Raw genomic sequence first — 21,660 nt, 5'->3', positions numbered from 1 at the left:
TGCTCGGACCCTAAAAATGTTGCATTCTGTATTGAGTCCTGAAGGCTACAGGAATGCTAAGCAGAAAACGGGATGTTGTTCTTTCAGCTTGCACTGGGCTTCCCTGGAGTACCGCAGCAAGCCTGAGACAGAAATTTTCTGAAGAAGGGCCTAGGCCCGAAACGTCTGCCTTCCTGCTCCTCTGATGCTGCTTTTCCTGCTGAGTTCATCCAGCTCTACACCTTGTTATCCCTGAGACAGAGACATTGGTCGGGGAACATGGTGGTGGAGTGTTGAAGTGACAGGCAACAGGAAACTCAGGGTCATTTTTGCAGACAGAACATAGGTGTTCTGCGAGGTGGTTACCTAGTCTGTGCTTTGTCTCCCCAGTGTAGAGGAGAGCACATTGAGAGCAGCGAATGCAGTAGACTAGATTGAGTCAAGTGCAGGTGAAGTGCTGTTTGGGCCCTTGGATACTGAGGTGGGAGGAGGTAAATGGGCAGGTGTTACACCATATGTGGTTGCAGGGAAGGGTGCCGTGGCACTGTTGGGGGATGTTGGGAGTGAAGGAGGAGTGGACCAGGGTGTCTCAGAGGGAACAGTCCCTGCGGAAGGCCGGCAACAGAGGGGAGGGGAATGGTATCCCACTGGAGGTGGTGGAAATGGGTGGCTAATGATCCTTTGAATGTGAATGCTGGTGGGATGGCATTTGAGGATGAGGGACACCTCTAATGTTGTTGTGGGATGGAAAAGAGCGGGTGAAGCCAAAGTATGGGAGATAGGTCAGACTCAGCTGAGGGCCCTGTCAACCATGGTGGCAGGGAATCCTCGGTTGAGGAAGAAGGTGGATATCTCTGAGGCTCCCTTGTCAAAGTTGACATCATTGGAACAGATGCAACAGAGACAGAAGTGCTGGGAGATTGGAATACAAGGATTATAATCACACAAGGATTGGAAAAACAGCAATGTGGGTTCTTTATTTGAAGCTAAGGCTATACACCTATAACACAAAACTGGGAGGCAAGGTGAACACATCTGACCTTGTTCACTTCTGCTGTACTGTTGACCACAGACTCATGGGATTAATATATTATCTTCTGTGTCGACGTGGTAGTGATTGACAACAATTTATGATGTGATTTCTAAGAGATGATGGTACTGATAGTAATAATGGCTGCCATTTGTGGTTGGAAAGGTTAATTAATGTGCAGGCTCATCAATGATGAACGCCAGAGATGGCGCCTAGGCTGCATTGTCAGATTCAGAAACAACTGGGGGAAATGGAACAACTTATGTGCTGACACATGGACTGATGCTGCTGCTTTATGGTACTATTCGTGGGCAGCAGTAAGTCACTGAGAGGTACAGTTATAGCATAACGAAACGTTCTCCCTTTTTGCTAAATGCAATGTTTACCTTGAGAAAAGATCAAACTGCTGATGTGACAACAAACAAAATAACACTGTGGCGGAAATAAACCTTCTACAAGCTCTGTGAAGCGTAGCAATAGTTTCCTGCTACATCAAGACTCAGTTACAGTCACCTAGTTTGGAAGCTCCTTTATGTTTTCCGAATGTTGATTCGGGTGATTTGTTTGTATTGTGGCTTAAACTGTACTCTACCTGCAGTAGGATTACTTAGAGTGTTGCTCTGATTTGGTACCTGTTCAGTGCATTTTCATGCCATTGAGATTCATACTTGACACAATCTCAGTTCTGGGCACATGCTGATGATTTCTTTTGGACTCTTTGCCGTTGGTTGGGTGTGATTTTAATCTCTTGTTTAACATTCAGTTTGGGCGATTTGTTCCTGGCAACGCAGTCATGGGCATCATTTAACTTCTCTTACTTTTTGAGAAAAGTAGCGTGTACTCCTGAAATTGTCAATGAGTGTCTACTGCAGATGGTTGACTGCATTTGTCTGCCGAATAGTAATTGTGCATTGTACAATGAAGATTGCAAGTTTGAATGGGGGCGCAGTCAGTTGTAACTGTGCAGAGTACGTTGTCAGCTGATAATCTGTGTTACAGAGTACGATGGCTTGCTGTCACTGTAAATAACATTTTTCCAATAGCTGTCCTTCCAACCAGTGATCGTTGCTTGCTATGATTGACGATATCATGAATGGTTAGCAAGGCATCTGTTGGTGCCACTGTGCCAGCATACTCTGAGATGTTCTCAATGCTTAAAGATTGCTCATTTTTGTTGGGTTATCCTCATCACCTGACCATGTAGCCTGACTAGACATTCCATGGATATTATTTTGATGATGCCTGCAACATGTTTGTGGTTGTTTAGAATACTGTCCCTATCTGGCTCATAGTTATGGTTCTTCATGTTGTCTAGCCACTTTAAGCTTTTGCTGACTGCATTGCTTTTGCTTTTCCAATGTCATCTGGTGATACGTACGTTACAAGTATTATTAAAACCTGGACAATGTCTGGGTACATGGATGAAACCGGACTATCTATGTTGCTTACTAGGTTATCTCGTATTGGCCTATCATGCCAAAGGTGGATGAATGATACACAGGCTGCGGACTCTATCCCTAGCAGTATGGCTTCATGCTCACATATGTTTGCTTTGCATTTGTGTTCCATGTTGGAACATTTGAGTGATTGAAGACACCTTTTTGGAATGCCTCTATTGCTGTGGATGCTGTGGTGAGCTTGGTTATTCTGTCCGCTGGTGCTGACACCCTAGATTCCAAATCACATCTCCTGCCTTTGCAGATAACAAAGTGTGGAGCTGGATGAACACAGCAGGCCAAGCAGCATCTTAGGAGCACAAAAGTTGACGTGCCAGGCCTCAACCCTTCTTCAGAAATAGGGCAGGGGAAGGGAGTTCTGAAATAAAAAGGGAGAGAAGGGAAGGCGGATCAATGATGGATAGAGGAGAAGATAGGTGGAGAGGAGGCAGACAAGTTAAAGAGGCTGAGATGGAGCAAGTAGAGGTGAGTGTAGGTGGGGAGGTAGAGAGGGGATAGGGTCAGTCCGGGGAGGATGGACAGGTCAAGGGGGCGGAATGAGGTTAGTAGGTAGGAAATGGAGGTGCAGCTTGAGGTGGGAGGAGGGGATAGGTGAGAGGAAGAACAGGTTAGGGAGGTGGGGATGAGCTGGGCTGGTTTTGGGACGCAGTGGAGGGAGGGGATATTTTGAAGCTTGTTAAATCCACATTGATACCATTGGGCTGCAGGGTTAGACTATAAGACATAGGAGTGGAAGTAAGGCCATTCAGCCCATCAAGTCCACTCCGCCATTTAAATCATGGCTGATGGGCATTTCAACTCTGCTTCCCTGCACTCTCTCCATAGCCCTTGATTCCTTGTGAGATCAAGAATTTGTCGATCTCTGCCTTGAAGGCATCCAACGTCCCAAGCGGAATATGAGTTGCTGTTGCTGCAACCTTCAGTGGCATCGTTGTGGCACTGCAGGAGGCCCAAGATGGACGTGTCGTCTAAGGAATGGGAGGGGGAATTGAAGTGGTTCACAACTGGGAGGTGCAGTTGTTTATTGCGAACCAAACGTCGGTGTTCTGCAAAACGGTCCCCAAGCCTCGACTTGGTTTCCCCAAGGCCACAACGGGTACAGCGGATGCAGTATACCACATTGGCAGATGTGCAGGTGTACCTCAACCAGAGTTTGCACATTCTCCCCAGTCTGCCTGGGTTTCCTCCGGGTGCTCCTGCTTCTTCCCACAGTCCAAAGATGTGTGGGTCAGATGGATTGGCCATGCTAAATTGCCCCCAAGTGTCCAGGGATGTGCAGACTAGGTGGATTGTCAAGGGAAATGCAGGAACAGGGTTGGAGGGTGGATTTGGGTAGGATGTCATTTGGAAGGCTGGTAAATGGCCTGCTTCCAACACTGTAGGAATTCTATGCTTCATTTAATTACAGATTTTTATTCTAGCACTCTTCCCAACATACATAGAATTTTGTCCATGTCCCCCATGGTTAGAGGCACCATTATAAAGAGAAATCTTTGTGTTACTGTGTTTACATGTCATGTCTGACAGAGGGTTAACGAGTGTCTGTGTGTTCCTAGGGTTGTTATTGACCTCGTGGAAAACAGGTTGGGTTTTCTCAGGTCGATCATTATTTTCTCAATTATTTTTTCTCTCAGTGGGTTATTTACATTTTTGCCTTCAACCTCACTGGAAGAATTCTTGATATTTTGATGTTTTGGAAGATGAACCCTGACAAAGAATAAACAAAGAGTGAGCTCCTATACGAGGCTACCTGGACTTATCTGATAAACCACCTGTCATTCTGTCCAGTCGCAGTATTTTGGCTCCAAACCAATCTCAGTTGGAGTGAACATTACCAATTCCAAAATCCTGGGTTACTTCCTGGTGGTTTCAAAGAGTAAATGCATCCACACGCATTAACTTGGAAGATTAATGTGGATCGGGGATTTTGGAAAAGTCCATCTGTTTGATCAAGTTCTCAACTGGATTGATGCAAGCAGCTCAGGCTAGGTGTCTATGAGATTTTCAATGTATGCTCCTTTTTCCATTGTACATGATGTTAAAGTGATGGAGCAGGACCTTCTGAACTGCACAGGGTCTAAGTTCTGACTGGAACACTAACACATGGCCACTGTATTCACAGTGGCATCCCAGCTTATGAATAGAATCCATCTATAGAGCCATCAAGCCTTATCACAACATTAACCACCCTTTCCACACCATGCATGCCAGATAACAAAGTGTGTGGGGCTGGATGGACACAGCAGGCCAAGCAGCATCTTAGGAGCACAAAAGCTGATGTTTCGGGCCTAGGCCCTTCATCAGAAAAAACAGTTTCCAAACAAAAGTCCTTTCCTTACATTATTATCAGAAAGATTTAGCTAAAGACATTCTCGCTGAAACTGAAATAGTAGGAACTGCAGATGGGTCAAGAAAGGCCTAGGCCCGAAACATCAGCTTTCCTGCTCTTCTGATGCTGCTTGGCCTGCTGTGTTCATCCAGCTCTACACCTTGTTATCTCACTGAAACTGGATGTGTTTTCAACTCCACCACGCACTCACAAAATCTATTTTTGACTGTTTCAATCCTGAGAGAGATCTCACAAATCTTCTGAACTGGTCAACGGAAATGATATAAGAGAATGGCAGCAGGAAGGATGGTCTGGAACTGCAATTTTAGCAACCAAAACAAAAAGAACAGGACAAATGTCGGTGTCCCAAAGCTCATAATGATTAAAGGACATTGAGTACATTTAAGACTGAAATAGGTAGGTTCTTGATTATCAAGGGGATCGAGGGTTACAGAGAGAAAACGGGAGAATGGGGTTGAGAAACGTATCAGCCATGTTTGAATGGCAGAGTAGACTTGATGGGCCGAATGGCCTAATTTCCACTCCTATGTCTTATGGTCTTATGGACATTTAGCTTGGCAGATGCTCCATCAAGAGGTGACCAGCTGATGCCAGTTACCTTTGTCTCTTTCACAACACCTTCGAGTGAGAACAGGACCATGACAATGATTGATCTCTGAATGGTGAACCTGCACCAGGTCAGAAAAGCCGAGGAAATATCTTCATTCGATTGCAGTGGCAGGAGAGCAGCAGTTTGAGATTCTTGCCTCGTATGCAGTGCCTAGTTAACCTCTGGGAAGGCTGTACAACCTGGATTCACTCCTTCAAGTGACTTGCTCAAGGACTGCAAAGCATCAATGCAAACATCTTCAGAGCTTGCTGCTTTGGCAGGAAGAGTCAGAGTCAGGGCTGCCCAGACTGTGCCTGGAACATTCTGGGTGAAAAGATGAAATAAGAGGAACATCGGAGTTAATGGTCACACCTGACAGTGTCGCTGAATCACCAGGGAAAAGCAAAGAATTTTCTCATCTCTCAGAGAAACGTAGAACATCATGTTGTTTCTTCAGTATCCTGAAGAATATTCCTGCGTATTCAGAGTTTCCTGTTCCTTTGCGCTCTTGGATAAAGTAATCATACATGTCCTGCGTGCCGCTGAATGAAACTCCAGTCTGAGCGCCCACAAAGCTTGAAACATGGAAACTTCCTTCTCTTCCTCAATATGCGGTGTTTGCTCAATTGAAATGCCAGTGGTACCAGCTGGCTTCATCTCAAGACTGGGTGAAGGATCTGCTCTCACTGATCTGAAAGAGTACGGGGGATCCTCATGGACTGCATCAGGAGCTGAAGAATGGGGTACCACAGGGACAACTTCTGGGAACAACGAAACTAGGCCTGATACACCATGCCATCAGGTTCACCTACCATCTCCTCCCCATACAATAATAGTTCTGAAATTGTCTAGGCCGTCTATTGTCAGCCACACAACACTCTGCTGTCTTCCTCCAGCTGTGATGGTGTCTGTTCAAATAATCAGCCACTTGGTGAAAATTATCCCCTCAACAATCTTTCAGAGAGTTGGCACATAGCCAGATGGTTTCAATGCCAAATTATGAAAGCAATCAAGCCCCGTTATTTCATTTTTGTTTTACTGCCTCTGGAATCCTGCTTCCACAATGTGGTCCTGCTTCAAGCCACTGATAACTCCAAAACTGAATTTGGTGTTGCCTACAACAGCCACATTTAAAAAAAACAAAAGTCTTATTAAAAAAAAACACAGAAGCACGGTGGCTCAGTGGTTAGCACTGCAGCCTCACAGTGCCAAGGACATGGGTTCGATTCCACCCTCGGGTGACTGTCTGTGTGGAGTTTGCACATTCTCCCCGTGTGCATATGGGGTTCCTTCGGGTGCTCCGGTCTCGTCCCACAGTCCAAAGATGTGCATACTAGGTGGATTGGCCACGTTAAACTGCCTGTGGTGTTCGGGGTGTGTAGATTAGCGGTTTGGGTCTGTGGAGGATGCTCTGAGGGTTGGTGTGGACTGGTTGGCCTGAAAGGCCTGTTCCCACACAGAGGGGATTCTATGACATCCTTTTTTCATTCTTCCCATCTCCCTTCTTACATCATGTCACAGAGACAGATAAGCTTTGAAAATTCATTCTGATTAATTCTTACATATGGACTCCTGGATGCCATGTTTTGCAAATGGAAGCATAGAACATTGTACCTGTCGACACGGCTCGAGATAAGATTCTATGGCAGATCCTTATGCTGCCACTTCACTTCTGGTGGGCCTGTTTTTGAAATCCAGCTGGTCAGCGCAGGGCAATTAAAGTTTGCAGTTGAAAGGTTACTAAATTTCTCGTCTCTTTGATCCATTTCAAAAGACAGGACAGCCCTCTTAGCAGGAACCTGTGGAAACACAAAGGAAGGTTGAGGCAAAATGAAAGGAAATAAGACCACAAATCCATAAGACGTAGGTGCAGAAATTAGGCCATTCGGCCCATCAAGTCTGCTCTGCCATTCAATCATGGCTGATAAGTTCCTCAACCCCATTCTCCTGCTTTCTCCCTGTAACCCTTGATCCCCGTGACAATCAAGAACTTATCTATCTCAGTCTTAAGTATACTCAATGACCTGGCCTCCACAGCCTTCTGTGGCAGTGAATTCCATAGATTCACCACTCTCTGGCTGAAATAGCTTCTCCTTATCACCATTCTAAAACGTCTTCCCTTTACTCTAAGGCTGTGCCCTTGGGTCTTAGACTGTCCTACCGATGGAAGCATCTTCCCAACATTTTTTTTGTGCAGGCCATTCAGTATCTGAAAGTTTCAATTAGGTCCCCTCTTAACCTTTTAACCTCCATCGAGTATAGTCCCACAGTCGTCAATCGTTCCTCATATGCTAAGTGAATGAAGGCGAACCATTGAATCATACACTCTTCATCTGACAACCATAATTCTAACAGGACTCGCTTGACAGAAATTTGGAGCATGATGGTGTAGTGGTTGTTTTAATGGACTAGACAACTTTTGTTCCAATGGTGGCAGAGTGGCGAAGGGGACTCCTGCCTGGTCACCGGGCCCATGTCCCATATGGACTACCCCTACAAAAAGGACTCTAAAGTTGGACACTTGCTCTATTTCTCCATTCTTCTGCCTTTATATTTCATGTTTTGTGTTATTTTTCTGTATTTTAAGGTGACACCCAACAGTGGCAGTACACAACACATTTCCCCATATTTTGTAACAAGATAAATGTGTCGATAAATTAAATCAAACAGTAGTCCCTCAACGTGAGTTCAACTCCCACTACAGTAGCTGGGTAAATTCGGTTAATAAAGGAATCTGGATCTAATGATACTAATATCAGTGTGCAGCAACCAGATTTTCCCAAAACCTGTTCTGTTCTTAAATATCCTTACTGGGTTTCATATGCCTGTAGACCCACTAAATGTGGTTATCTCTTAACTGTCCTCTGAAATAGTCCAGCAAAACATTCGACTAAGGACAATAAATCCTGGCCTTACCAACAATGCCCACATCCAAGAGAAAAGACCTTGATGGTTTTGGTCTTCCATCATTCAGAGACAAGAAGCTAATTGTACCCTGCTTTGGCAGTTCTGAGGAAAGGTCACTGGACCTAAAACGTGACTCTGTTTTGTCTCCACAGATGCTGCCAGAGCTGCCCATTTTTTCCAGCAATTTCTGTTTTAGTTTCTTACCTGTTATCGCTTTGACTCATATCAGCCACTAAACTGTTAGCATACAAGCATTAGACAATGCCTATCATCCTTCTTGCGCTGACTTGAAATAAGTCTCCCAGCCTTGTTAATTGATTCCTATAAACTTAAAACCATGAAATTCCTCAGAATCGTCAATTTCCTATCTGACAATTTAACTCTTCTGGAATTCCAGATTTGGGTGCCAGAAAATTTCCATTTACTGACTTAATTCATCTTCATTCCCAGTTTTCAGAGGTTCAGAGCTCAGTGACTCCATCTTACTGTGCACTTGAGTTTTCCTAGCTAGACATAACCCAACTTGCTTGGTATTTATTCCATGTGTTGACTTCTTTGTAGCTCTGAAATTTTTTTCTTGCATTTACATTAGTGTTTTGTTACCCTAGCAACAGCAATATGTTGTGAAGCAGTTTACAAGTGATAACAGGCGAACAGCTCTCAGTAACATTGATTGGCTGCCAGGTATCACCGGGAATTTGGATTGACTTCATTCTGTTCTCGAACATTAAGAAACAAAACTTAGACAAAGAACCAAAGTTGGGATTATTAGCTGGATTTTTAAAATCCCAGTCTAGTCACGAAAATGTTTCAATTCGTTTTTCTGATCTAATTATTTTCTGGGATCATTTTTGTTTCATGCTCTTTGAAGTGAGTTATGTCATTGACGATGCTCAGGATTTCAGAAAGCCAAAAAATAATTACAAAACTGCCTTTAGCACAATCCATAACACCATTTGAAAATGCAGTTAAGGGAGTAACTGATAAATTTTAGCTTGTGCACGGATGGAGAAACGTTCTAAATTATCAGCAAGATGTTACTAGGAGGAAACATGATGACATATAGAGATAAGAAAATGTTTGACAAACATTGCTTTGTGAACATGTATTTAAAGAAAGCTATCACTTCTTGCAAATGTCACCACCAGGTGAAGGCTAAAATGTAGGAAATAAAATTAGAATTAGGTTTATTATCTCGTGTACTCAAGTACATGAGTACATTGAGACAATTACAATGTTGCCCCACATAGTGCTATTTTGAGTACAAAGTACCGAGGAACACTGCATTGCAAAATCCAAGGTGACTCTTCAGCAATGGAGGAGTGCATTGCTGATGTTTTTTACCTTGTCTGTTACACATGAGAGTCCAATTTTGCTGCAAGCTGTGTGTATTTTGTTTCCAGTATGTCATAGTGCTTGTCCTATTAGAGCAAATAAAGTGGATCCGAAATAATCAAATTGATTGTTTCAATGTGATTGCCCAAACTTTGTTTATTGCTTTTAAAAACCAATTCCCATGTGTTAAAAGTGGGGAGCTCTACGCATGCACTGGTGCTGGGGTCTCTGAGCACGGAATCACTCCATCTGAAAGAAGTAATGCAACTTAAACATGAACGTATAATCTAAAGGTGAACTCCAACCCATGGATTGGGTCCATTGGCATTCCAGCTTCATCATTTCAAAACACATAAATAAATTGTTTTATTGTGCATTTGCCAAATTCAGGCCATTTTGTTCTCTTCTTATTTTAAATGTGCATTTCATTCAGAGGCTTTAAGAAGGACGTATTTACACCTTGATCGTCAACTTTTCAAATGCTCGCTCGAAATGAAAACACATTGAGTAAAAACTGTTTTCACAAAATGGAACTTGGTGTATTCAAGCTCCAAGTCTGTCAGATCTGTCATGGCCTCATTGAATGGTGGAGCAGACATGAGGGGCTGAATGGCCTACTTCTGCTCCCTTGTGATATCACAGAATCCCTACAGTTTGGAAACAGGTCATTCGGCCACACTGCCCCTCTGAAGAGCAACCAAACCTAACTCATTCCCCTTACCCCTGCGTTTCCTATGTCTAACCCACCTAACCGAAACATCTCTGGACACTATGGGTAATTTCCCATGGCCAATCCACCCTAACCTGCACATCTTTGGACTGTGGGAGGAAACCAGAACACCCAGAGAAAACCTGCGCAGACACGGGGAGAATGTACAAACTCCACACAGAGAGTCGCCCAAAGTTGGAATCAAACCCAGGTATCTGGCACTGTGAGGCAACAGCACTAACCACTGAGCCACCGAGCCACCCACATACAGTTTTATGTCCAGAGAAAGCAGGAACTACCGATGCTGCAGTCTGAGATAACAAGGTGTAGAGCTGGATGAACACAACAGGCCAAGCAGCATCAGAGGAACAGGAAGGCTGACGTTTCGGATCTGGACCCTTCTTCAGAAAAATGAACCTTGTTATGTCTGGATTTATGTCCTTGCTGGATTTGCAGAAATTTCCCATATCTGCTAATAACGCTAAAATTCAACACTTCCCAGGACCTTACCATTAAATGTATAAGTCAGCACTGCAGTCTGGTCTGACCCTCGAAGCCTGGTCTGACCCTCAGCACTGCAGTCTCCCTCATCAGTGGAGTAAGTCTCAGCAGGATGGGAGATTGAACTCTGTGTTATTGGCACTGAGCTGATCCGCATCAGCCGACCAGCATTGCCCTGTCCTCCACCTCATAACCCCACACCCCTGGCCCATTCCTCCAAAACTTTACCGTGGCAAAGTTTTCTTTCTCGCAATGTTTTAAATACAGCAAATTCACAACATCACAAACACTTTAATAACCAGCGTGTTATATGTGACACAAGTAACAATGATACATAGTGTATACAAAACATGCAACATTATAAACCCACAGTGTTATTTTACAAACAGCAATAATTTACAATCCCTTTTCAGGGATCGTCAACATGGTTTTGTGCGTGGGAAATCATGTCTCATTGGCCTGATTGAGTTTTTTGAAGAGGTAACGAAGAGGTTTGATTTGAGCACAGCAGTGGACATGATCTATATGGACTTCAGTAAGAGGTTCAACAAGGTTCCTCACAGCGGACTGGTGAGCAGGGTTAGATCACATGGAATACAGGGAGAACTAGTTATTTGGATGCAGAATTGGCTCAAAGGTAGAAGACAGAGGGTGGTGGTGGAGGGTTGCTTTTCAGACTGGGGTCCTGTCACCGACAGTGTGCCACAAAGATCGGCGCTGGGTCCACAGCTTTTTGTCATTTACGTAAATGATTTGGAGGGATGGTTAATAAGTTTGCAGATGGACACTAAAATTGTAGCTGAGGTGGAGTACAACGGGATCTTGATAAAGTGGGGAAATGGTCCAAGAAGTGGCAAATGGAGTTTAATTTAGATAAATGTGAAGCACTGCATTTTGGAAAGGCAAATCAGGGCAGGACTTATACATTTAATGGTAAGGTCTTGGGAAGTGTTGCTGAACAAAGACCTTGGAGTGCAGGTTCATAGTTCCTTGAAAGTGAAGTTTCAGGTAGATAGGATAGTGAAGAAGGTGTTTGGTGTGCTTGCCTTTATTGGACAGTGCAATGAGTGCAGGATTTGGGAGGTCATGTTGTGGCTGTTCAGGACATTGGTTCAGCTGCTTCTGGAGTATCACATGCAACTCTGGTCTCCCTCCTTTAGAAGGATGTTGTGAAGCTTGAAAGGGTTCTGAAAAGAGTCGTAAGATGTTGCCAGGGTTGGAGGTTTTGAGCTACAGGGAAACGCTGAATAAGTTGGGGTTATTGTCCCTGAAGCATCAGAGGTTGAAGGGTGACCTTATAGAGGTTCGTAAAATCATGAAGGACGTGGGTAGGGTAAATAGTCACGGTCTTTTCCCTATAGTGGCGGAGTCCAAAACTAGAGGGTTTGGGTTTAAGGTTGGATGGAAAAGATATAAAAGTGATCCAAAGAGCAACTTTTTCATGCAGAGAGTGGTGCTTCTACAGAATGAGCTGCCAGAGGAAGTGGTGGAGGCTGGTACAATTACATCATTTAGGAGGCATCTGGGTGGGTACACGAATAGGAAGGGTTTAGAGGGATATGTGCCAAATGCTGGCTTTTATATAGGATGTGGGATCAGCATGGACAAGTTGGACCAAAGGGTGTGTTACCATATCTCTATGACTGTTTGACTCTAAATGCTTATGCATTCATGTGGATTTAGGCATTTTGACCATCCTTTGTTGTTTAAACTTTCGACAAGGCAGCATCTGAAATCACAAGGCTTCCGCTGACAACATGCACAATCTTTGGTACAAAAGGCTGCAGCCTCAAACTTCATGGAAACAGCCTTTCACACTTCATTTCCAGGTTTTTGGGGAACACCGGGGTTGTAACCTGTGCAGACCAGTATGTTGTTTCTTTCACTTTATATGTTGCCTATCAAAATTTGTGTTAGTTTGTTTGTTTTGGACGCTGGGGTATTATTCATGATTTAGCAATTTAATGGTCTCGTTTACCTTTGTCAAGTACAGCATTGCTGACTGCTGAAAATCCATCAGGCTTCAGGATACTGTGCAATTTCAATTGGAATCAAAGGAGAAATCCCAAGTCTCACCCACAGTATTTAGCATTTCTGTTGCTCTCCTTTAAAGCCAAGGTTTATCATGATTTTCACTGTTTGAAACAGGCTCTGAAACACTCTAATAAAATGTGAGGCTGGATGAACACAGCAGGCCAAGCAGCATCTTAGGAGCACAAAAGCTGACGTTTCAGGCCTAGACCCTTCATCAGCCTCTGATGAAGGGTCTAGGCCTGAAACGTCAGCTTTTGTGCTCCTGAGATGCTGCTTGGCCTGCTGTGTTCATCCAGCCTCATATTTTATTATCTTGGATTCTCCAGCATCTGCAGTTCCCATTATCTCTGAAACACTCTGTTCAGTTTTTAATCTCCTGCTCCCCGCTTTAATCTGAGTCTGTGTGGTTCAAACCTTTCAAGCATTTTCTGAGTCTTGGAAAGGAAGTTTCAAACGATCAAACATTGAAGTTGTACTTCATAATGGCTGAATTTGCCTTTTCCATTCAAATCTGGCTCATTCTTAACTTTGAGTTCTTCTCCCTGGTTTTAAGTCTCCTTTTCAGGAGAGCCAGCCTTCACAAGGTCTATTTTTGTGTGAGCAGTTCATTTTTCTGGTAAGTTAAATCTTCTTTAGCTTCTTGAAGAACTTCCTTAAATTGTGTCAAAGTTTAGAGAAGAAAGGTAATTGCTCCTTTCCTCTTTCACCTCCAACCTAGTCTATTGCATCTGGTGGTCCCCATGTAGTCTTTTCTCCGTTGGTGAGCCTAAATGTAGACTAGGTGACTGTTTTGCTGAGCATCTCCACCTAGCCTGTAACAGCCAACCTAATTTCCTGGTCACTGCCCATTTCAACCCCCTCCCCCCACCCACCTCCGACATGTCTGTCCTTGGCCTCCTCCAATGTCACAGCGACTCAGAACGCAAATTTGAAGAACAACACCTCATCTTCCGCCTGGGCACCCTACAGCCTGAAGGACTCAATATTGAGTTCTCTAATTTCAAGTAACCTTCCCACCCATCCCCTGCCTCCCCGTCCAGCCCCGCCTCCTCCCTTCCATTCCACATTCTGACCCTTCCTTCGAGCCACCAACCGGATTCATCCCTCCAATCAACCAACCAGCTCGTACCTACTATAAGCATCCACCTATCACCAGTATTCTGCCTCCACCCCTTCCCCCCACCTGACTTATGTGCATCTCCCCCTACCCCCACATCCAGTTCTGAAGAAGGGTAATACCTGAAACCCTGACAGTTCCTTTCCTCCAGATGCTGCCTGGCCTGCTGTGCTCATCCAGCCTCCTGTTTGCCTAATGCTCCGTTTCATCCAGTTCACAATATTTCTTCCCTAAATTTCCTTTTGGTCTCTTTGCCCGCAGTGTATTCAAACAATCGAAATCAGGTTAGCTGGATCGACCACGGTAAAAAAATTGCCCATCAGCGTCCCGAGATGTGCAGGTGAGGTGGGTTTGCCATGGTAAAAACCCTATGTTGGGTTATGGGAATGGGTTGGAGGGTGTGGGTCTGGGTGGGATGCTCTTTGGAGGGTTAGTGCAGACACGATGGGCTGAACGTCTTCTTCCTGCATTGCATGGATGCTATAATTCTATAAATTTTGTTCCCTAAAGAATGATTTCTTGGTTGTTTTCAGTTCTGTTGCAGGTAACATTGGTTCCTGGCAGCTCTCTGGTGTGTCAGCATTGGCCTCAGTGTTTCCATTCTATTTTGAAGCACGTTTTCCCACTTGCTCCACATAGCTTTAGATATGATTGCCAGCTTTTTTACCTCGTCATAGGAAGGATATCATTCATCTGGAGAGGGTTCAAGGGAGATTTACCAGGATGTTGCCGGGAATGGAGGGTTTGAATTCTGGGGAGAGGCTGGATAGGCTGGGACTTTTTTCACTGGTGCGTAGGTAGTTGAGAAATGACTTTATGAAATAATGAGGGATCTACATGAGGTGAATGGCGGGTGTCTTTTCCCTAGGGTGGGGGATTTCGAGACTGGGGGCACATTTTTAAGGTGAGATGAGAAAGATTTAGAAAAGACATGAGGGACAACTTTTTTTTACACAGAGAGTGGTTTGTGTGTGGAATGAGCTTCCTGAGGAAGTGGTGGATGTGAGTTACAATGTTCAAAAGACATTTGGATAAGTCCACGAATAAAAAAAAATTCTTTGGAGGGATACAGGCCAAGCATAGGCAGGTGCAACTAGTTTTGTTTGGGATTACAGTCAGCTTGGATGGGTTGGACCAAAGGGTTTGTTTCTGTACTGTACGACTCTGTCTGGCTCATCCTCCTTCTGCATTTTTAATTCTGATCGCTTTACATCATCTCCCACATCAAATAAATTTCCCTTTTCAGCCTAATGCTCCAACATCATTTATAAATTAAGTTTCCGATTCTGTGGACAGTTCTTTGATTAAAACATTAATTTTGGAGGCAGGTTTATGAGAAGCAGATGAGTCTTTCATATCATCCGGCATTTCTTGTACAATTTCAATTTGAACGAGCTCAAAAGGCTTTGCGAGACCACTGAAGATCGCTGATAGCATAGTGCCGGCCAAATAATTTACCGATGAGTGGGCAAGATGCCCACAATTACAGAAGCAGTGAATTAGCCATGTCTTAAATGAGAATGAAACAAAGGAACAGATGTAACCATTTCCATCAATGTCCTGAATCAACACTTTTTGTTGTATTCAGCAAATGGTTTGGAGAGTACTGCACATCACCCGTCAACACTGGTCATTGTACAGATCCTGCGTCTCTATTCCTTCAGGAATCTCTTGAGTGGAACTGATAGGCGAAGCAATGGTAATGTCACCATTGACCCAGAGGACTATCGGGCTGCTCTATCATAAGACAGATGACTGGTGGTGAGTTTAAATTGAGGATAACCACACTCAGGTGAGGGGAGAGCCTGAGAATGTTGGACCTTTGTGGCGACTGCAGCCAGTACAAGGATTGAACCTGCACTGTTGGCGTCACTCTGTACCGCAAAACCAACCATCCAGCCAACTGAGCTAAGTGACTACCCCAGTGACAGATCTGATACTGCCAAAATGTTTGCTGTGGCTCTCTAATCTTTTACCTCTTAGATTAAAAAGAACATTGAGTGGCAGTTTGCAACCATGTGCGACCATTTTTGATTGTGTGTGAATATGCCATGGTCTGGGTGGCTCTTTGGTTGCTATCATCTCCCTTTCTGTCATTTATTTCTGTACTTACAGTCACAGTGTACATAAATATCATTCTTTTGCAGAATTTGAAGATGACTATCCAGTATATTAGTTGATATGGCCCTGATCTTACACTTCCTTATTCTCATATAGGGCTTGGAGTGTCTTCTGGAGACAGTAAGAACTGCCAATGCTGGAGTCAGAGATAACACAGTTTGGAGCTGAAGGAACACAGCAGGCCCAGGCAGCATCAGAGGAGCAGGAAAGTTGACATTTTGGGTCAGGGAGGGAGGTATCACAGATGGTCCAGGTGAAGTTGAGGTTGGGGTGAAAAGTGTTAGTAAAGTTGATGAACTGTACAAGCTCTTCATGGCAGCAAGAGGCAGATGCACTAGAAGAAGAGGTGAGGGGTGCCCCATGCAGATGGTCTAAAAGCCCTCTGCTTCTTCCTCTCCCACAGGCCCAATCTGTCCCCCTCCACCAACACCCTCATCTGCTTAACCAAACTTGTCCTCACCCTGAGCAACTTCTCCTTTAACTCCTCACACTTCCTACAGGCGACAGACCCATGGGCATCTGCATGGGTTCAAGCTATGCCTGCCTCTTTGTAAGATACATGGAATAGTCCCATTTCTACTGTTACACCAGCACCATCCCTCACCTCCGCTTTACCTTACTAACACCTTTCACCTCAACCTCAAATTCACCTGGAGAGTCTCCGGTACCTCCCTCTCCATCTCCGCCTGGTGACCGCCTCAAGACAGACATCTATTTCAAGCCCACCGACTCCCACAGCTACCTGGGCTACAGCTCCTCTCACCCACCTTCCTGCAAGAATGCAATCCCCTACTCCCAATTCCTCCGCCTCTGCCCCATCTGCTCCCAAAATGGAGCGTTCCACTCCCGCACATCCCAGATAGATTCCTATTTCAAGGACCAAGACATCCCCACTCCGGTGATCAAAATGCCCTCACCCGCATCTCTTGCTTTTCTCATGCTTTTGCCCTCAAATCCCCTGCCCCAACAAAAATAAAGACAGAATCCCCCTTGTCCTCACATACCACCCCACCAACCTCCGCATCCAGCATAACATTCTCCGCCACTTCCGCCACCTACAATCCGACCCCACCACCAAAGAGATATTTCCCTCCTCACCCCATCTGCCTTTTATAGGGACTGCTCACTCTGTGACTCCCTTGTCCGCTCCACACTCCCCACTAACCCCACCACCCCCAGGACCTTTCCCTGCAACCACAGGAGGTGCTACACCTGCCTCTACACCTCCTCTCTCACCTACATCCAAGGCCCAAAGCAAATTTTCCTTACCTGACAGGGATTCACCTGTACATCCTCCAACTTGGTCTACTGTATCTCTTGCTCCCGATGTGGCCTCTTCTACATCGGTGAGAGCAAGCATAGACTCAGAGACCGTTTCGTGGAGCACCTGCTCTCCGTATGCAGTAATCAACAACACCTTCCAGTCACCAAACATTTCAACTCCCCCTCCCACTCCCTGGTTGACATGTCCATCCTGGGCCTCCTCCAGTGTCACAATGACACCACCCACAAACTGGAGGAGCAATGCCTCATATTCCACCATGGGAGCTTACAGCCCGATGGCCTGAACATAGAATTCACCAGTTTTGAAATCTCCCCGTCCTTGGCCTCATCCCATGACCAACCCTCCCTACCCGACTCCTTGACCTGACACAACATGTCGATCTTTTCTCCCACTTATCTGCCCCTCCCCTCCTCCACCTATTGATTTCCCAGATCCCTTCCCCCTGCCCATTTCTGAAGAAGTAACTTCTGGAGATGATTTTTCTGCATTGTTTAAGTTCCAATGATTCTGGATCCAGCTGGCAGAATAGCTCACTAAAAATAATGTAACTGCCCGAGGAAGTGGTGGAGGCTGTCATAATGACATTTAAAAGGCATCTGCATGAGTACATGAATAGGAAGGGTTTAGAGGGATATGGGGCAAATGGGACTAGATTAATTTGGGATTTCGGGTCAGCATGGATGAGTTGAACTGAAGGGTCTGTTTCTGTGCTGTATATCTCTATGACATCATTGGATAGACACTGGGACCAGGCTGGGCCTCATGTCTATCATTTTTATCATGTTATTTGCTCTATCACTGCTCTCGCTAAAACCGCTTTGTTTAGAGATATTGGTGCTGGCATTAGTTTACGTTACGGGTGTCGGTTTAGGGTATTTGGGGGTTTATTACTGGTGTTTAGGGAAGTCACTGTTTTAGGGTTTAGGATATTGAGCTTGCTACTACCTTCTGTTGTGATAATTCTTTGATTCTCATGTAATGCTTGATAATCCTTTCCCAATAAAACCCATGCGATCGACCCCGTTGTCAGTTTAATTTATGCATTCAGGGTCAGGTCAGAAGTCATAGCCCAACATGTTTATTTGAAATCATAAGCTTCCAGAGTGTTGCTGCTTTGTCATGTGAAGGGACTTACCAAGGTGATAGTGTCAAAACAGGAAGTGAGGAAGATTTGATAGATACAGAACAGTAATGGTAGGGTCACATGCAGTGCGACATGAACCCAGGATCACGGTTCAGGCCATCTTCATAGGTACGGAACTTGGCTATTAGATTCTGTTCGTCAATCCTGCGTTGTTGTGTATCTCAAAGGCCACCTTGGAGGATGCTTACCCGAAGATCGGAGGCTGAATGCCCTTGACAGCTCAAGTGTTCCCTAATGGGGAGGAACACCACAACGACCTCCTGAGAAGGCAGACACAGGGTACACCCGATAGTGTATCCTTCATCGTCCAGTACTTCCCCAGCGTGGAAGAACTACACCAATGTTCTTCACAGCCTTCAACATGTCATGAATGATGACAGACATCTCGCCAAGATCATCCTTACGCCTCCACTTCTCACCTTCAAACAACAGCCAAATCTAAAACAGACCGTCATTCGCAGCAAACTACCCATCCTTCAGGGCAACATAAACTACAACATCACACATCTCTGCTGTGGTAACCTCGGGGAGGTAATGGCCTAGTGGTATTATCCCTGAACTGTTAATCCAGAGACCCAGAGAACATTCTGGAGACCCTGGTTTATATCCCACCATGGCAGATGGTGGAATTTGAATTCAATAAATATCAGGAATTAGAGTCAAATGATGACCATGTTGATTGTTGGAAAAACCCATCTGGTTCACTAATGTCCTTTAGGGAAGAGAGCTGCCATCCTTACCTGGTCTGGCCTACATGTGGCTCCAGACCCACAGCAATGTGGTTGACTCTTAAATGCCCTCTGGGCAATTAAGGATGGGCAATAAATGCTGCCTAACCAGTGATGCCCTCATCCCATGAACAAATGAAAAAAAAACTTCTGCAAGACATATGTTAGATCATAAATATGGACACTACCATCGCACATGGAAATACCACCCACCGCGTACATGGCAGGTACTCACGTGACTCAGCCAATGTTGTCTATCTCATATGTTGCAGGCAAGGATGCCCCAAGGCATATACATTGGCTAGACCATGCAGATGCCACAATAACGATTGAATGGAGATCGTACAATAATCACCAGACAGAGAAATGTTCCCTCCCAATCAGTCAAGAACATTCAGCCTCCTATCTTTGGGCAAGCGTGTTCCAAGGTGGCCATCGAGATACACAACAATGCAGAATTGCCAAGCACAAACTGATAGCCAAGTGAAGATGGCCTGACCTATGATCTTAGGTTCATGTTGCACTACATATGACCCCAACACACTGCTCCATATCTGTAAAATCTTCCTTACTGTCCTGTTTTGACACCATCACTTCGATAACTTGTTATCATCTCTCTACCTAAATTACTTTGTACAGTTTTGGATTACTTGTTATTTTAGCTAGACCCTCAGCATGCAACTCTTATAACTGGCACGTTCTTCCAGCCAGTTGGTTTGTCTCCAGCACCATCTTATTTTTAATCTTTTGTAATTATCTCTCTGCTTCGTGTAATCGGTTTGTAGCTCATCCCTTCACTTGTTATGTACTTACTCACACCATCTGACACTCTTGATCACCTGGAGTGAGCTATTATTCAGTCTGTCGACAATCCACTCACACCATTTGTATAATCTCTGCCCGTTGATCTCTCTGCCTGTAAATTCTGTGCCTGTGTGCTACCCTCTCACTTCTCCTGACAAAGGAGCAGTGCTCCAAGAGCTTGTGATTTCCAATAAACCTGTTGGACTGAAACCTGGTGTCCTCTGATTTCTGACCTGCCCACCCCCAGTCCAACACCGGCACCTCCACATCATATCCCAGGATAACATGAAGGTCAATGTGGCAGGACCATGGATGTCAGATTTACACATGAACAAGGAGCAGGAGTAGATCATTCAGCCCCCGAGACTGTTCTATCATTCAGTATGGGTCATGGCTGGCCTGGTTATCATGTCAAATCCGCATTCGCATCTCTCATTCAAGGATCCAGTTAAAGGGAGAGGCTGGATAGGCTGGGGCTTTCTTGTGGTGGAGTGTCGGAGGTTGAGGGGTGACCTTGTGGAGATTTATAAGTTGACCGGCAGGTGTCTTTTATCTAGGGTTGGAGATTTCAAGACTAGGAGTCATATTTTTAAAGTGAGAGGAGAAAGATTTAAAAAGAGCATGAGGGGCAAATTCTTTTTATGCAGGAGTGGTTTTGGCTGTGGAATGAACTCCCAGAGGAAGTGGTAGAGGCGGCTATGTTACAATGTTTGAATGACATTTCGATAAGTATATGAATAAGAAATGTTTGCAGGGATATGGGCCAAGCATAGGCAGGTGAGACCAGTTTAGTTTGGGATTGTGGTTGGCATGGGCTAGATGGACTGAAGGGTCTATTTGCATGCTGTATGACTATATGGCTATTCAGAGACTCTGCGTTCATCACCTTTTAATAGAAAAGTGTATTAAGGAAACAATACCCTCTGACAGAAGAATGTTTGCTTGTTCCCTGTCCTTTAACAGTGACGCTCACCTCTAGGTTCTCCCAGCGGTGGAAACATCATCACCACATCTATCCAGTCAAGGTCCTGCATGATCTTATCTGTTTCAATCAAATCACCTCTGACTCTTCTAAACTCCAGCAGAAACAAGCATAACTGGTCCAATATTTCCTCATTAATCAACCCTTCCATTCCAGGTATAAGCTTTGTTATGGAATGACAAGATTATGAATTGGTGAAAGGGGGAGTTTCAGAATTTGAATTTAGAATTAGGTTTATTGTCACATGTACTCAAGTACAGGAGTACAGCGAAACGTTTACAGCTTCATGTAATGCGGAGGACCGAGCGGACTGGTACGGCCGGTCAGCCCAGAGGGGAGCAGGGATACCCAGTGTGCCCGGGGCGGAGCAAGGATACCCAGTGTACCCGGAGTGGAGCAAGGATACCCAATGTGCCCGGAGTGGAGCGAAGATACCCAGTGTGCCCAGAGCGGAGCGAGGATACCCAGTGTGCCTGGAACGGAGCGAGGATACCCAGTGTGCCTGGAACGGAGCAGGGATACCCAGTGTGCCCCGAGGGGAGCAGAGATACCCAGTGTGCCCGGAGCAGACCAGGGATACCCAGTGTG

General features: G+C 44.9%; 1 long non-coding RNA gene across 1 annotated transcript in view; it reads left to right on the top strand.

Moving 5' to 3' along the window:
- LOC125454190 (uncharacterized) overlaps positions 1-21,660 on the top strand; it is a 45,808-nt gene that overhangs the window by 22,773 nt on the left and 1,375 nt on the right. The gene's annotated exons all lie outside the window — the stretch shown is intronic.

The sequence above is a fragment of the Stegostoma tigrinum genome, chromosome 7 (assembly GCF_030684315.1).
Source record: "Stegostoma tigrinum isolate sSteTig4 chromosome 7, sSteTig4.hap1, whole genome shotgun sequence".
Classification (NCBI taxonomy): Eukaryota; Metazoa; Chordata; class Chondrichthyes; order Orectolobiformes; family Stegostomatidae; genus Stegostoma; species Stegostoma tigrinum.
Note: the sequence above shows the minus strand (reverse complement) of the source record. Positions and strands in the feature narration are given on the sequence as shown.